This window comes from Ranitomeya imitator, chromosome 1 (assembly GCF_032444005.1).
Source record: "Ranitomeya imitator isolate aRanImi1 chromosome 1, aRanImi1.pri, whole genome shotgun sequence".
Classification (NCBI taxonomy): Eukaryota; Metazoa; Chordata; class Amphibia; order Anura; family Dendrobatidae; genus Ranitomeya; species Ranitomeya imitator.
In genome coordinates this window covers 479,407,429-479,424,512 of record NC_091282.1, presented here as the reverse complement: position 1 = coordinate 479,424,512, position 17,084 = coordinate 479,407,429, and the positions used below count along the sequence as shown (strand labels likewise).

General features: G+C 45.6%; 1 protein-coding gene across 4 annotated transcripts in view; it reads left to right on the top strand.

Annotated features, from left to right (window-relative positions):
• Positions 1-17,084, top strand: part of ELAVL2 (ELAV like RNA binding protein 2) — a 263,389-nt gene that overhangs the window by 185,838 nt on the left and 60,467 nt on the right. The window lies entirely within an intron of this gene.

The following is a 17,084-nucleotide window of genomic DNA, read 5'->3' as shown; positions in this document are numbered from 1 at the left end:
CCTTGTATGCATTGCTCCCCATCTCCGTCCTTGTAGGCATGGCTCCCCATCTCCGTCCTCATATGCATGGCTCCCCATCTCGGTCCTTGTATGCATGGCTCCACATCCCCATCCTTGCATGCATGGCTCCCCATCTCTGTCCTTGTATGCATGGCTCCCAATCCCCGTCCTTGTATGCATGGCTCCCCATCTTCGTCCTTCTATGCATGGCTCCCCATCTCCGTCCTTCTATGCATGGCTCCCCATCTCCGTCCTTGTATGCATGGCCCCCCATCCGTGTCCTTGTCTGCATGTCCCTTTTATCTTGAAGGTTTCCTGTCCTTGAAGGGCGGATCCCCTCTCTCGTGGTGCCGTCATGTCTCATGAAAAAACACATTACCAGGTATGTAATACCCGTGTTTGCCACAAAAACTAGGAAAACGTATTAGAGTATAAGTAGGGTATACTTTGTCCCCTCATCCCTATCTGGGTATGTATGGTTCCTCATCCCTGTCCTTGTCTGCATGGCTCCCCATCTCCGTCCTTGTATGCATTGCTCCCCATCTCCGTCCTTGTATGCATTGCTCCCCATCTCCGTCCTTGTATGCATTGCTCCCCGTCTCCGTCCTTGTAGGCATGGCTCCCCATCTCCGTCCTCATATGCATGGCTCCCCATCTCGGTCCTTGTATGCATGGCTCCACATCCCCATCCTTGCATGCATGGCTCCCCATCTCTGTCCTTGTATGCATGGCTCCCAATCCCCGTCCTTGTATGCATGGCTCCCCATCTTCGTCCTTCTATGCATGGCTCCCCATCTCCGTCCTTCTATGCATGGCTCCCCATCTCCGTCCTTGTATGCATGGCCCCCCATCCCTGTCCTTGTCTGCATGGTTCCTCATTTCTATAATAAAATACAAACCTCCTACTTGCCTTCCCTGTGCGCTCTCACTGCATCTCATTCTGGTGCCAGCAGCTCTTTCGGCCGAGCGATCATGTGTCCCCACTCATTAAGGTAATAAATCTTTACCTATCTCCACGCCCATGGGAGTGGAGAGAGGTGAATATTCATTACCTTAATGAGCGGACACCCATGATAGCCCGGTGTCTACGGCTGTAACTGTGCGCATTATAAGAGAAATGAATATTCACTGCCAGTGCAGTGAATATTCATTGCTCTTTAGTAGCGGGCACAGGCTTTAGGTGCAGCCTCCGGCTCCTGCCTCCTGTGACCCACTGCTCCGCCGCTACCCTCTCCCCCACCCCCTGCCTTCTTCTGTGACAATGACTTGCGTATAAGCCTAACGGGGTGTTTTCAGCACAAAAAAACTCTGCTTATACATGAGTGTATACGGTATATCTTGTCACCCAACAATAAGTCCTCCTACAGCTCAGTTGAGAGAAAATGAAATGTCAGTATATGGGGACACAAATAAAACTAGTTTTCCCACAGTTTTTATTGTACACAAGTATTTAATCCTAAATAAAATGTTATAAAATTGGCTCACAGTAATCATGCTGACCCAGAGAATAAAGCCATCACATTATTTGTGCAGCGCAAGAGTAGAGGTAAATTTAATTTTAAACTTCAGAAACAGAACTGCTGATTTTATGGCACATGTACACCACATGCTGCCATTGACCTGTACAACTCGCCCTGAAAACAGAAGCCCTCATACTGTTACGTTAGCAAAAATTACAAATACTATGGCTTCTGGAATGTGAGAATAAAAAACAAGCAAAATTGCATTGTCCTAAAATGGGCATATATTTAAGGGGATACATTTTCCAGCAGCATAACTGACAACTGAAAAGAAAAGCATTCAGACTAATTATTTCGGGGGCATGTATAATGTGCTGAAAATTGTTCATTTTTTTTTTTTTTTTGAGGAAAGCAATTTTAGCATTCAATTGTCATTTTTACAGTGCTCACTGTGTAAATGACTTGTTCACTTTGTGCGGGTAGAAAGGTACAGGTAAAATTTTAGATACCGTCTGAAAAGAATTCTGCACTCCTAGAATCCAGTGTTGGTACATAATTTGTTTCTAAGATGTAACTGTATGTCCAGGTTGCATTTAATTTCCAGCAGTCGGGTGTACAGTTGTGACTTGGCAGATGGAACAGGGCAGTGGTAGTGCCCATGTCATCGTTGGCAGGCGTGCGCTCTGATACATAGCTAAGCTCCTGCTGCGTAAGAGGGGTGCAGTGCTAACTAATATTGACTACAAATGTACCTGACCTGATGGGTTTACTTTTATGTTTCGACAGCACTGTAGTGGGATGTTCTGCTTGCTGGCTGTGAAAGCACGCTACCTGTAGTAAAAAAAAAAAAAAAAAAACAACAAGGAGGATTCAAAAATCAGTGCTGGTGTGTGTCTAGTGTACCATAAAACATTGTAGACACATCAGAGGGAACTCTGGCTTGGTTAAAGGGAACCTGTCACCCCGAAAATCGCGGGTGAGGTAAGCCCACCGGCATCAGGGGCTTATCTACAGCATTCTGTAAGGCTAGGGTCACATTGCGTTAGCGCAATCCGCTAGCGCTAAACGGATTGCACTAACGCAATGTTTACTATGGGGCTGCGGTCGGGGTCGCGGTAACGTCCCCGCTCTCTCAGATCCCCGATCTGCGAGAGCGGGGAACGGACCGCGGGCGCGCCTCGGACGCTGCAAGCAGCGTCCGCGGCGCGCCAGGAATCACCGGCGCGTCGCTAGCGCGTGCCGAACATGGCACGCGCTAGTGAAGCGCGTTCCCATTAGCGTGAATGGGCGCGTTAACGGCCGCGTTGCACGGCGTTAATTTCGCCGTGCAACGCTGTCCGTTTAACGCGGTCCCATAACGCAATGGGAACCCAGCCTAATGCTGTAGATAAGCCCCCGATGTTACCTGAAAGAGGAGAAAAAGACGTTAGATTATACTCACCCAGGGGCGGTCCCGCTGCTGGTCCGGTCGGATGGGTGTCTCTGGTCCGCTGTGGCGCCGCCCATCTTCATTCCAAGACGTCCTCTTCTGATCTTCAGCCACGGCTCCGGCGCAGGCATGCTTTGTCTGCCCTGTTGAGGGCAGAGCAAAATACTGCAGTGGCTTAGGAAGTGCTTTCACATGCTTATAACACTAAAAGGGAACCTGTCACCTGAATTTGGCGGGCTCTGTTTACGGTCCGATGGGCGGTGTTTTCTGTTTTTTCATACACCCCTTCCTTTCCTGCTGGCCGCAATATTGTCTTGAATTTGATTAGGTTTACTCCGTAGTACACGCACCGGCGCACTATGTCCTGGAACACAGCGAAATACTTCCGGGACAGTGTGCCGACGCATGCGCACTAATGCTTTTTGGCTTTGCTCGCAGTTGGACAAAGCATACTGCGCTTGCGCAAGGCGAGATTGCATTGTGCACACGTGTACTGCGGAGGAAACCTAATCAAATTCAAGACAATATTGCGGCCAGTGGGAATGGATGGGGTGCATGAAAGAACAGAAAACACCGCCCATCGGACCGTAAACCGAGCCCACCAAATTCAGGTGACAGTCCCTTTAAAGGGAGCCTGTCAGGTCCCTTGTGCCCCCACAACCACTAGCAGTTGTTTGCATAGGTAAATACCCTGCCTAGTAGTTTCTGTATTACATTACACGCTTAAACAGATATTTAGAAAAAGTATTTTTAAAGTCAGTTTATATGAAAATGAGGCCTTTAACTAGTTGTTAGGGTGTTAGTGTCCTGCTGGCTAGTCTGTCCACTTAGCAGGTTATCATGCGCCTGTGGGTGTGTTAACATATATTGTGCAGTCATAAAAGCTTGTATCTGTCTGTACTGCCTCTTGATGAATCAGGAGCCGCAAATCTCGAGATCAGCATGAACAAGGTCGGTCTTGCTGAACTAAGCCTTAATTTTCCTTAACTGACTACTAGGTTTACAATCCAAAACGTTGCCTAATTATTGCTGCTGCTTCAAAAAAGGTTGAATAGCACATCTTGAAAACCAATTGTAATCTTTGCCTTAGATAGTTTGTGATACAGGATAAGTACCGTACCTTCTGCCTTGTTACTTTTCTGACATAAAATAAAAAACAAGGATTTCTGGAAGTGAAAATGCGGCCCCAATATAGCCCAGATCTCATAGTAACATAGTAACATAGTTAGTAAGGCCGAAAAAAGACATTTGTCCATCCAGTTCAGCCTATATTCCATCATACTAAATCCCCAGATCTACGTCCTTCTACAGAACCTAATTGTATGATACAATATTGTTCTGCTCCAGGAAGACATCCAGGCCTCTCTTGAACCCCTCGACTGAGTTCACCATCACCACCTCCTCAGGCAAGCAATTCCAGATTCTCACTGCCCTAACAGTAAAGAATCCTCTTCTATGTTGGTGGAAAAACCTTCTCTCCTCCAGACGCAAAGAATGCCCCCCTTGTGCCCGTCACCTTCCTTGGTATAAACAGATCCTCAGCGAGATATTTGTATCGTCCCCTTATATACTTATACATGGTTATTAGATCGCCCCTCAGTCGTCTTTTTTTCTAGACTAAATAATCCTAATTTCGCTAATCTATCTGGGTATTGTAGTTCTCCCATCCCCTTTATTAATTTTGTTGCCCTCCTTTGTACTCTCTCTAGTTCCATTATATCCTTCCTGAGCACCGGTGCCCAAAACTGGACACAGTACTCCATGTGCGGTCTAACTAGGGATTTGTACAGAGGCAGTATAATGCTCTCATCATGTGTATCCAGACCTCTTTTAATGCACCCCATGATCCTGTTTGCCTTGGCAGCTGCTGCCTGGCACTGGCTGCTCCACATCGAGTCTTTCTGTGATTACATGAATAGACAGATTTGCACAAGCCTACATTCACAGATCATTAAGTGTAGCTTGACAAATGTATGTAGTTTTGAAAACCCTACCAAATGAGTTAATAGACTGTTTGAAATAGAAATATAGAACATTTTCTACCCAGATATATAATTTGATTTAGATTTGTATTTTGTTCACTTTGCATTTACGTAAATGTTCATGTGCGGAGATCCTATAAATATTTCCCTGCTATGCACTGTGTAATGGCTTTGTCCGACCTTGCAGAGCTAAATTCGTTCATGGCTGACACACAACACAGCTCCCTGCCACGGGGGAGCATAAGTAAAATAATGTGAGTATATGATACAGATGATATGGGTGGGGACTTGCAGCTGCTGTTTTCCTGCCGGAGGTAACACATTTCCCTGTCTGTTTTATCAGAGACGTGAGTGTTTCTGCTGCGTCTCCAGCTCTGAGCTCATCATAAATCAAATCCGTGACATAGAAGTATAGCTTATATGTCACTGACTTAATTTGTGATGAGCTCACAGGACTGCTAACATGTTGGAAACACTCGCTCCTGTGATAAAACAGACAGGGAAATGTTACCTTTAACCCCTTCCCGACCCATGACGCCACGTAGGCGTCATGAAAGTCGGTGCCATTCCGACCCATGACGCCTATGCGGCGTCATGGAAAGATCGCGTCCCTGCAGTTCGGGTGAAAGGGTTAACTCCCATTTCACCCGATCTGCAGGGACAGGGGGAGTGGTAGTTTAGCCCAGGGGGGGTGGCTTCACCCCCTCGTGGCTACGATCGCTCTGATTGGCTGTTGAAAGTGAAACTGCCAATCAGAGCGATTTGTAATATTTCACCCATTATAACGGGTGAAATATTACAATCCAGCCATGGCCGATGCTGAAATATCATCGGCCATGGCTGGAAATACTAGTGTGCCCCCACCCCACCCCTCCGATCGCCCCCCCACCCCCCCGATCTGGCCGGTACACTGCTCCGGCTCCCCTCCGCCCTGTGCTCCGCTCCCCCCCGTGCTCGTGTCCGCTCCCCCCATGCTCCAATCACCCCCCCGTGCTCCAATCACCCCCCCTGCACTCCGATCCACCCCCCCGTGCTCCGTTCCACCCCCCCGTGCTCCATTCCAGCCCCCCCCGTGCTCCGTTCCACGCCCCCCGCGCTCCGTTCCACCCCTCCCGCGCTCCGATTCCCCCCCCCGTGCTCCGATCCCCCCCCCCCGTGGTCCCCCCCCACCCTATCATACTTACCGATCCAGCCGTGGTCCCGTCCGTCTTCTCCCGGGCGCCGCCATCTTCCAAAATGGCGGGCGCATGCGCAGTGCGCCCGCCGAATCTGCCGGCCGGCAGATTCGTTCCAAAGTGCATTTTGATCACTGAGATATAATCTATCTCAGTGATCAAAATAAAAAAATAATAAATGACCCCCCCCCCTTGTCACCCCCATAGGTAGGGACAATAAAAAAATAAAGAAATTTTTTTTTTTCCACTAATGTTAGAATAGGGTTAGGGGTAGGGTTAGGGGTAGGGGTAGGGTTAGGGTTAAGGTTAGGGCTAGGGGTAGGGCTAGGGTTAGGGCTAGGGTTAGGGCTAGGGTTAGGGTTAGGAATGTGCACACGTATTCTGGTCCTCTGCGGATTTTTCCGCTGCGGATTTGATAAATCCGCAGTGCTAAACCGCTGCGGATTTACCGCGTTTTTTTCTGCGCATTTCACTGCGGTTTTACAATTGCGATTTTCTATTGGAGCAGTTGTAAAACCGCTGCGGAATCCGCACAAAGAAGTGACATGCTGCGGAATGTAAACCGCTGCGTTTCCGTGCAGTTTTTCCGCAGCATGTGTACAGCGATTTTTGTTTCCCATAGGTTTACATTGAACTGTAAACTCATGGGAAACTGCTGCGGATCCGCAGCGTTTTCCGCAGCGTGTGCACATACCTTTAGAATTAGGCTATGTGCACACGGTGCGGATATGGCTGCGGATTCGCAGCAGTGTTCCATCAGGTTTACAGTACCATGTAAACATATGAAAAACCAAATCCGCTGTGCCCATGGTGCGGAAAATACCGCGCGGAAACGCTGCGTTGTATTTTCCGCAGCATGTCAATTCTTTGTGCGGATTCCGCAGCGTTTTACACCTGTTCCTCAATAGGAATCCGCAGGTGAAATCCGCACAAAAAACACTGGAAATCCGCGGAAAATCCGCAGGTAAAACACAGTGCCTTTTACCCGCAGATTTTTCAAAAATGGTGCGGAAATATCTCACACGAATCCGCAACGTGGGCACATAGCCTTAGGGTTAGGGTTGGAATTAGGGTTGTGGTTAGGGGTGTGTTGGGGTTAGTGTTGTGGTTAGGGGTGTGTTGGGGTTAGGGTTGTGATTAGGATTATGGCTACAGTTGGGATTAGGGTTAGGGGTGTGTTGGGGTTAGTGTTGGAGTTAGAATTGAGGGGTTTCCACTGTTTAGGCACATCAGGGGTCTCCAAACGCAACATGGCGCCACCATTGATTCCAGCCAATCTCGTATTCAAAAAGTCAAATGGTGCTCCCTCACTTCCGAGCCCTGACGTGTGCCCAAACAGTGGTTTACCCCCACATATGGGGTACCAGCATACTCAGGACAAACTGCGCAACAATTACTGGGGTCCAATTTCTCCTGTTACCCTTGTGAATCTAAAAAAATGCTTGCTAAAACATAATTTTTGAGGAAAGAAAAATGATTTTTTATTTTCACGGCTCTGCGTTGTAAACGTCTGTGAAGCACTTGGGGGTTCAAAGTGCTCACCACATATCTAGATAAGTTCCTTGGGGGGTCTAGTTTCTAAAATGCGGTCACTTGTGGGGGGTTTCTACTGTTTAGGCACACCAGGGGCTCTGCAAACGCAACGTGACACCCGCAGACCATTCCATCAAAGTCTGCATTTCAAAAGTCACTACTTCCCTTCTGAGCCCCGACGTGTGCCCAAACAGTGGTTTACCCCCACATATGGGGTATCAGCGTACTCAGGAGAAACTGGACAACAACTTTTGGGGTCCAATTTCTCCTGTAACCCTTGGGAAAATAAAAAATTCTGGGCTAAATAATTATTTTTGAGGAAAGAAAACGTATTTATTATTTTCACGGCTCTGCATTATAAACTTCTATGAAGCACTTGGGGGTTCAAAGTGCTCACCACACATCTAGATAAGTTCCTTTCAGGGTCTAGTTTCCAAAATGGGGTCACTTGTGGGGGGTTTCTACTGTTTAGGCACATCAGGGACTCTGCAAACGCAACGTGACGCCCGCAGAGCATTCCATCAAAGTCTGCATTTCAAAACGTCACTACTTCAATTCCAAGCCCCGGCATGTGCCCAAACAGTAGTTTACCCCCACATATGGGGTATCACCGTACTCAGGAGAAACTGGACAACAAATATTGGGGTCAAATTTCTCCTGTTACCCTTGGGAAAATTAAAAAATTCTGGGCTAAATAATTATTTTTGAGGAAAGAAAACGTATTTATTATTTTCACGGCTCTGCATTATAAACTTCTATGAAGCACTTGGGGGTTCAAAGTGCTCACCACACATCTAGATAAGTTCCTTTGGGGGTCTAGTTTCCAAAATGGGGTCACTTGTGGGGGGTTTCTACTGTTAAGCCACATCAGGGGCTCTGCAAATGCAACGTGACGCCCACAGAGCATTCCATCAAAGTCTGCATTTCAAAACGTCACTACTTCACTTCCGAGCCCCGGCATGTGCCCAAACAGTGATTTACCCCCACATATGGGGTATCAGCGTACTCAGGAGAAACTGGACAACAACTTTTGGGGTCAAATTTCTCCTGTTACCCTTGGGAAAATAAAAAATTGCAGGCTAAAAGATCATTTTTGAGAAAATAATTTTTTTTTTTATTTTCATGGCTCTGCGTTATAAACTTCTGTGAAGCACTTGGGGGTTCAAAGTCCTCACCACACATCTAGATTAGTTCCTTTGGGGGTCTAGTTTCTAAAATGGTGTCATTTCTGGGGGATCTCCAATGTTTAGGCACACAGGGGCTCTCCAAACGTGACATGGTGTCCGCTAATGATTGGAGCTAATTTTCCATTTAAAAAGCCAAATGGCGTGCCATCCCTTCCGAGCCCTGCCGTGCGCCCAAACAGTGGTTTACCCCCACATATGGGGTATCAGCGTACTCAGGACAAACTGGACAACAATATTTGGGGTCCAATTTCTCCTATTATCCTTGGCAAAATAGGAAATTCCAGGCTAAAAAATCATTTTTGAGGAAAGAAAAATTATTTTTTATTTTCATGGCTCTGCGTTATAAACTTCTGTGAAGCACCTGGGGGTTTAAAGTGCTCAATATGCATCTAGATAAGTTCCTTGGGGGGTCTAGTTTCCAAAATGGGGTCACTTGTGGGGGAGCTCCAATGTTTAGGCACACAGGGGCTCTCCAAACGCGACATGGTGTCCGCTAACAATTGGAGCTAATTTTCCATTCAAAAAGTCAAATGGCGCGCCTTCTCTTCCGAGCCCTGCCGAGTGCCCAAACAGTGGTTTACCCCCACATATGAGGTATCGGCGTACTCGGGAGAAATTGCCCAACAAATTTTATGATCCATTTTATCCTACTGCCCATGTGAAAATGAAAAAATTGAGGCGAAAAGAATTTTTTTGTGAAAAAAAATTACTTTTTCATTTTTACAGATCAATTTGTGAAGCACCTGAGGGTTTAAAGTGCTCACTAGGCATCTAAATTAGTTCCTTGGGGGGTCTAGTTTCCAAAATGGGGTCACTTGTGGGGGAGCGCCAATGTTTAGGCACACAGGAGCTATCCAAACGCGACATGGTGTCCGCTAACGATGGAAATAATTTTTCATTCAAAAAGTCAAATGGCGCTCCTTCCCTTCCGAGCCTTACCATGTGCCCAAACAGTGGTTTACCTCCACATGTGAGGTATTGGTGTACTCAGGAGAAATTGCCCAACACATTTTAGGATCCATTTTATCCTGTTGCCCATGTGAAAATGAAAAAATTGAGGCTAAAAGAATTTTTTTGCGAAAAAAAAGTACTTTTTCATTTTTACGGATCAATTTGTGAAGCACCTGAGGGTTTAAAGTGCTCACTATGCGTCTAGATAAGTTCCTTGGGGCGTCTAGTTTCCAAAATGGGGTCACTTGTGGGGGAGCTCCAATTTTTAGGCACACGGGGGCTCTCCAAACGTTACATGGTGTCCGCTAAAGAGTGGAGCCAATTTTTGATTCAAAAAGTCAAATGGCGCTCCTTCCCTTCCAAGCCCTGCCGTGCGCCAAAACAGTGGTTTACCCCCACATATGAGGTATCAGCGTACTCAGGACAAATTGGACAACAACTTTCGTGGTTCAGTTTCTCCTTTTACCATTGGGAAAATAAAAAAATTGTTGCTAAAAGATAATTTTTGTGACTAAAAAGTTAAATGTTCATTTTTTCCTTCCATGTTGCTTCTGCTTCTGTGAAGCACCTGAAGGGTTAATAAACTTCTTGAATGTGGTTTTGAGTACCTTGAGGGGTGCAGTTTTTAGAATGGTGTCACTTTTGGGTATTTTCAGCCATATAGACCCCTCAAACTGACTTCAAATGTGAGGTGGTCCCTAAAAAAAATGGTTTTGTAAATTTCGTTGTAAAAATGACAAATCGCTGGTCGAATTTTAACCCTTATAACTTCCTAACAAAAAAAAATTTTGTTTCCAAAATTGTGCTGATGTAAAGTATACATGTGGGAAATGTTATTTATTAACTATTTTGTGTCACATATCTCTCTGGTTTAACAGAATAAAAATTAAAAATGTGAAAATTGCGAAATTTTCAAAATTTTCGCCAAATTTCCGTGTTTATCACAAATAAATGCAGAATTTATTGACCTAAATTTACCACTAACATGAAGCCCAATATGTCACGAAAAAACAATCTCAGAACCGCTAGGATCCGTTGAAGCGTTCCTGAGTTATTACCTCATAAAGGGACACTGGTCAGAATTGCAAAAAACGGCAAGGTCTTTAAGGTCAAAATAGGCTGGGTCTTGAAGGGGTTAAAGGGATCCTGTCACCACCCAAAATCGAAGGTGAGCTAAGCCCACCAGCATCAGTGGCTTATCTACAGCATTCTGTAATGCTCTAGATAAGCCCCCGATGTATCCTGAAAGATGAGAAAAAGAGGTTAGATTATACTCACGCGGGCGGACCGATCCGATGGGCGTCGTGGTCCGGTGCCTCTATCATCATAGGATGATGTACTCTTCTTGTCTTCACGTTCCGGCGCAGGCGTACTTTATCTGCCCTGTTGAGAGCAGAGCAAAGTACTGCAGTGCACAGGCGCTGGGCCTCTCTGACCTTTCCCGGCGCCTGCAAACTGCAGTACATTGCTCTGCCCTCAAGAGGGCAGACAAAGTATGCCTGCATCGGAGCCACAGCGTGAAGACAAGAGGACGTCATCGTAAGAAGATGGGAGGCCTTGGACCATGACACCCATCGGACCGCAGCGGGACCGCCCCTGGGTGAGTATAATCTAACCTCTTTTTCTCATCTTTCAGGATACATGGGGGGCTTATCTACAGCATTAAGGTACTGTCACACTAGACGATATCGCTAGCGATCCGTGACGTTGCAGCGTCCTCGCTAGCGATATCGTCCAGTGTGACAGGCAGCAGCGATCAGGCCCCTGCTGGGAGATCGCTGGTCGGGGAAGAAAGTCCAGAACTTTATTTCGTCGCTGGACTCCCCGTAGACATCGCTGAATCGGCGTGTGTGACACCGATTCAGCGATGTCTTCACTGGTAACCAGGGTAAACATCGGGTAACTAAGCGCAGGGCCGCGCTTAGTAACCCGATGTTTACCCTGGTTACCATCCTAAAAGTAAAAAAACAAACACTACATACTTACCTACCGCTCTCTGTCCTCCAGCGCTGTGCTCTGCTCTCCTCCTGTACTGGCTGTGAGCGTCGGTCAGCCGGAAAGCAGAGCGGTGACGTCACCGCTCTGCTTTCTGGCTGACCGGCGCTCACAGCCAGACCAGAGAAGCAGAGCGCGGAGGACAGACAGCGGAAGGTAAGTATGTAGCGTTTGTTTTTTTACTTTTTAGGATGGTAACCGGGGTAAACATCGGGTTACTAAGCGCGGCCCTGCGCTTAGTTACCCGATGTTTACCCTGGTTACCGGGGACCTCGGGATCATTGGTCGCTGGAGAGCGGTCTGTGTGACAGCTCTCCAGCGACCAAACAGCGACGCTGCAGCGATCCGGATCGTTGTCGGTATCACTGCAGCGTCGCTAAGTGTGACGGTACCTTTACAGAATGCTGTAGATAAGCCCCTGATGCCGGTGGGATTACCTCATCTTCGATTTTGGAGGTGACAGGTTCCCTTTAAACTTGGCAGCTGTGAGTTTCTGCAGTTTCATTTGTATGTTTACTTAGGCATCAATCACATGTCCGTGCCAATAGAAGTCCAAGGGTCCATTAAAAACATGTACAGCACATGGATGGCATCCGTTTAAGCGTATGTGTGCTCTGAGATTAACATAAAGTATAGTAGAAGCTTTGTAATTTCATTCTTTATCCATACTGGAAAAACACTGGCACACGTACGTGTTTAACCCCTTTCTGCCATTAAACGTACTATTCCGTCCATGTGGGGTGGGCCCTACTTCCCAAGGACGGAATAGTACGTCCATCGCGATCGGCCGCGCTCACGGGGGGAGCGTGGCCGGGTGTCAGCTGCCTATCGCAGCTGACATCCGGCACTGTGTGCCAGGAGCGGTCACGGACCGCCCCCGACACATTAACCCCCCCGCACACCGCGATCAAACATGATCGCGATGTGCCGGCGGTATAGGGAAGCATCGCACAGGGAGGGGGCTCCCTGCGGGCTTCCCTGAGTCCCGCGCAGCAACGCGATGTGATCGCGTTGCTGCGAGGGTCTCCTCACCTCCCTCCCTGCTCCAGATCCGGATCCAATATGGCCGTGGCATCCGGGTCCTGCAGGGAGGGAGGTGGCTTCACAGAGCCTGGCACTGTGAAGCCTGCAGTGCTGCAAGTCAGATCGGTGATCTGACAGCGTGCTATGCAAACTGTCAGATCATCGATCTGTGATGTTCCCACCTGGGACAAAGTAAAAAAGTAAAAAAAAAAATTTCCACACATGTTAATAAAAAAAAAAAGCCTAAATAATGAAAAAAAAAAAATATTATTCCCATAAATTCATTTCTTTATCTAAATAAAAAAAAACAAACAAAAGTACACATATTTAGTATCGCCGCGTCCGTAACGACCCCACCTATAAAACTATATCACTAGTTAACCCCTTCAGTAAACACCGTAAGGGGAAAAAAAAAAAAAAAAAACAGGCAAAAAAAAACGCTTTATCATACCGCCGAACAAAAAGTGGAATAACACGCGATCAAAAAGACAGTTATAAATAACCATGGTACCGCTGAAAGCGCCATCTTGTCCCGCAAAAAAACGAGCCGCCATACAGCATCATCAGCAAAAAAATAAAAGTTATAGTCCTCAGAATAAAGCGATGCAAAAATAATTATTTATTCTATAAAAGTTTTTATCGTATAAAAGCGCCAAAACATAAAAAAATGATATAAATGAGGTATCGCTGTAATCGTACTCACCCGAAGAATAAAACTGCTTTATCCATTTTACCAAACACGGAACGGTATAAACGCCTCCCCCAAAAGAAATTCATGAATAGCTGGTTTTTGGTCATTCTGCCTCACAAAAATCGGAATAAAAAGCGATCAAAAAATGTCACGTGCCCGAAAATGTTAGCAATAAAAACGTCAACTCGTCCCGCAAAAAACAAGACCTCACATGACTCTGTGGACCAAAATATGGAAAAATTATAGCTCTCAAAATATGGTAACGCAAAAAATATTTTTTGCAATAAAAAGCGTCTTTTAGTGTGACGGCTGCCAATCCTAAAAATCCGCTAAAAAACCCGCTATAAAAGTAAATCAAACCCCCCTTCATCACCCCCTTAGTTAGGGAAAAATTAAAAAAATGTATTTATTTCCATGCTCCCTTTAGGGTTAGGGCTAGGGTTAGGGTTAAGGCTACAGTTAAGGTTGGGGCTAAAGTTAGGGCTAAAGTTAGGGTTAGGGTTTGGATTACATTTACGGTTGGGAATAAGGTTGGGATTAGGGTTAGGGGTGTGTCTGGGTTAGAGGTGTGGTTAGGGTTACCGTTGGGATTAGGGTTAGGGGTGTGTTTGGATTAGGGTTTCAGTTATAATTGGGGGGTTTCCACTGTTTAGGCACATCAGGGGCTCTCCAAACGTCACATGGCGTCCGATCTCAATTCCAGCCAATTCTGCGTTGAAAAAGTAAAACAGTGCTCCTTCCCTTCCGAGCTCTCTCGTGTGCCCAAACAGGGGTTTACCCCAACATGTGGAGTATCAGCGTACTCAGAACAAATTGGACAACAACTTTTGGGGTCCAATTTCTCCTGTTACCCTTGGGAAAATACAAAACTGGGGGCTAAAAAATAATTTTTGTGGGAAAAAAAAGGATTTTTTATTTTCACAGCTCTGCGATATAAACTGTAGTGAAACACTTGGGGGTTCAAAGTTCTCACAACACATCTAGATAAGTTCCTTGGGGGGTCTAGTTTCCAATATGGGGTCACTTGTGGGGGGTTTCTACTGTTTAGGTACATATGGGGCTCTGCAAACGCAATGTGACACCTGCAGACCAATCCATCTAAGTCTGCATTCCAAATGATGCTCCTTCCCTTCCGAGCTCTGCCATGTGCCCAAACGGTGGTCCCCCCCCCACATATGGGGTATCAGCGCACTCAGGACAAATTGGACAACAACTTTTGGGGTCCAATTTTTCCTGTTACCCTCGGGAAAATACAAAACTGGTGGCTAAAAAATAATTTTTGTGGGAAAAAATATTTGTTTTATTTTTACGGCTCTGCATTATAATCTTCTGTGAAGCCCTTGGTGGGTCAAAGTGCTCACCACACATCTAGATAAGTTCCTTAGTGGGTCTACTTTCCAAAATGGTGTCACTTGTGGGGGGTTTCAATGTTTAGGCACATCAGTGGCTCTCCAAACGCAACATGGCGTCCCATCTCAATTCCTTTCAATTTTGCATTGAAAAGTCAAACAGCGCTCCTTCCCTTCCGAGCTCTCCCATGCGCCCACATATGGGGTATCGGCGTACTCAGGACAAATTGTACAACAACTTTTGGGGTCCAATTTCTTCTCTTACCCTTGTGAAAATAAAAAATTAGGGGCGAAAAGATAATTTTTGTGAAAAAATGATTTTTTAGTTTTACGGTTCTGCATTATAAACTTCTGTGAAGCACTTGGTGGGTCAAAGTGCTCACCACACATCTAGATAAGTTCCTTGGGGTGTCTACTTTCCAAAATGGTGTCACTCGTAGGGGGTTTAAATGTTTAGGCACATCAGGGGCTCTCCAAACGCAACATGGCGTCCCATCTCAATTCCAGTCAATTTTGCATTGAAAAGTCAAATGGCGCTCCTTCGCTTCCGAGCTCTGTCATGCGCCCAAACAGTGGTTTACTCCCACATGTCGGGTATCGGCGTACTCAGGACAAATTGTACAACAATGTTAGGGGTCCATTTTCTCCTGTTACCCTTGGTAAAATAAAACAAATTGGAGCTGAAGTAAATTTTTTGTGAAAAAAAAGTTAAATGTTTTTATTTAAACATTCCAAAAATTCCTGTGAAACACCTGAAGGGTTAATAAACTTCTTGAATGGTTTTGAGAACCTTGAGGGGTGCAGTTTTTAGAATGGTGTCACACTTGGGTATTTTCTATCATATAGACCCCTCAAAATGACTTCAAATGAGATGTGGTCCCTAAAAAAAAAATGGTGTTGTAAAAATGAGAAATTGCTGGTCAACTTTTAACCCTTAACTCCCTAACAAAAAAAAATTTTGGGTTCCAAAATTATGCTGATGTAAAGTAGACATGTGGGAAATGTTAATTAAGTATTTTGTGTGATATATCTCTGTGATTTAATTGCATAAAAATTCAAAGTTGAAAAATTGCAAAATTGCAAAATTTTCAAAATTTTCGACAAATTTCCATTTTTTTTTTCACAAATAAACGCAGGTAATATCAAAGAAATTTTACCACTATCCTGAAGTACAATATGTCTCGAGAAAACATTGTCAGAATCGCCGGGATCCGTTGAATTGTAAAAATTGGCCCCGTCCATAACGTGCAAACCACCCTTGGGGGTAAAGGGGTTAAACACTTGCATGTGATGGAGGCCTTACCGTGTGGGACTTGTACCCACACGCCTCCCTCCCAGTAGCTGTCATATGGCTGACCAAGAATTTGTGCAGTTCTGTACGGTTGTACACAGCAAAATAACAGTATATAGCAGGGGTGCATTATAAGATTATCTCAAACCAGGAACATTTCTTTAGCACATTCAAATTATTATTATTCAAAGATCTATTAAAATGTATTTTTTTCATCAGCCAACCCCTTTAATTGATAAATGGACAAACATCTATTTTTAAAGCCATGTTTTACATTGCAACACTTAATCCATATGTGCCTAAAACTTTTGCACAGTACTGTTTCAAAGGAGTTTTTTTGCTCAAGCACTTTATCTAATTGAGCAATACCTTCTCAACCAGCATGTTTGCCCACGGTAAAACAACAATACTTATACTCCCCTTGGTGACTGTGTCGTTCCAGCAGTATTGGCACTTGCTCTCCTGGGGCTCGTGTGACATTGTTCTGCAAACCCTGCAGCCAATCAGCACGGACTTCACTTTCCCCGGCTTTTGAAGAATCGGACATAGAGGAAGTCAGACCTGCAGCTGGCCACTAACTTCCTTTCGGATGTCTGATGCACAATAAGGCGGGGAGAGTAAAGCCAGCGGTGATTGGACGCAGGACTCGCCCCAGGAGAGCATGTCAACACTGCTGGAATAGGAGTGTGGAACGGAAGCAGAGGTGAGTATTGGTGTTATTTTACTTGGGGCACACATGTTAATTCAGATGGGGTTGTCAGTAGTGGACAATCCCTTTAAGCTTCGCATATCAGTAGACACCCATGAGATACTTGGCGACCTCCTGAAAGACTCTAGTGAATGCTTTCTGGGACTGTAGTTCAGTGCCAAGTACTGGACATTTCTCTAGTTCTCTCCTGATTAAATTGATTTTCCAACAAAGCTATTCCTCTTTAATACAACACAAATTACCTGCCTTTTTAAACTGTATTTGTTTAACCTGCATCTGTCTATCATTTAAAATAAGCTCTGGAGGCAA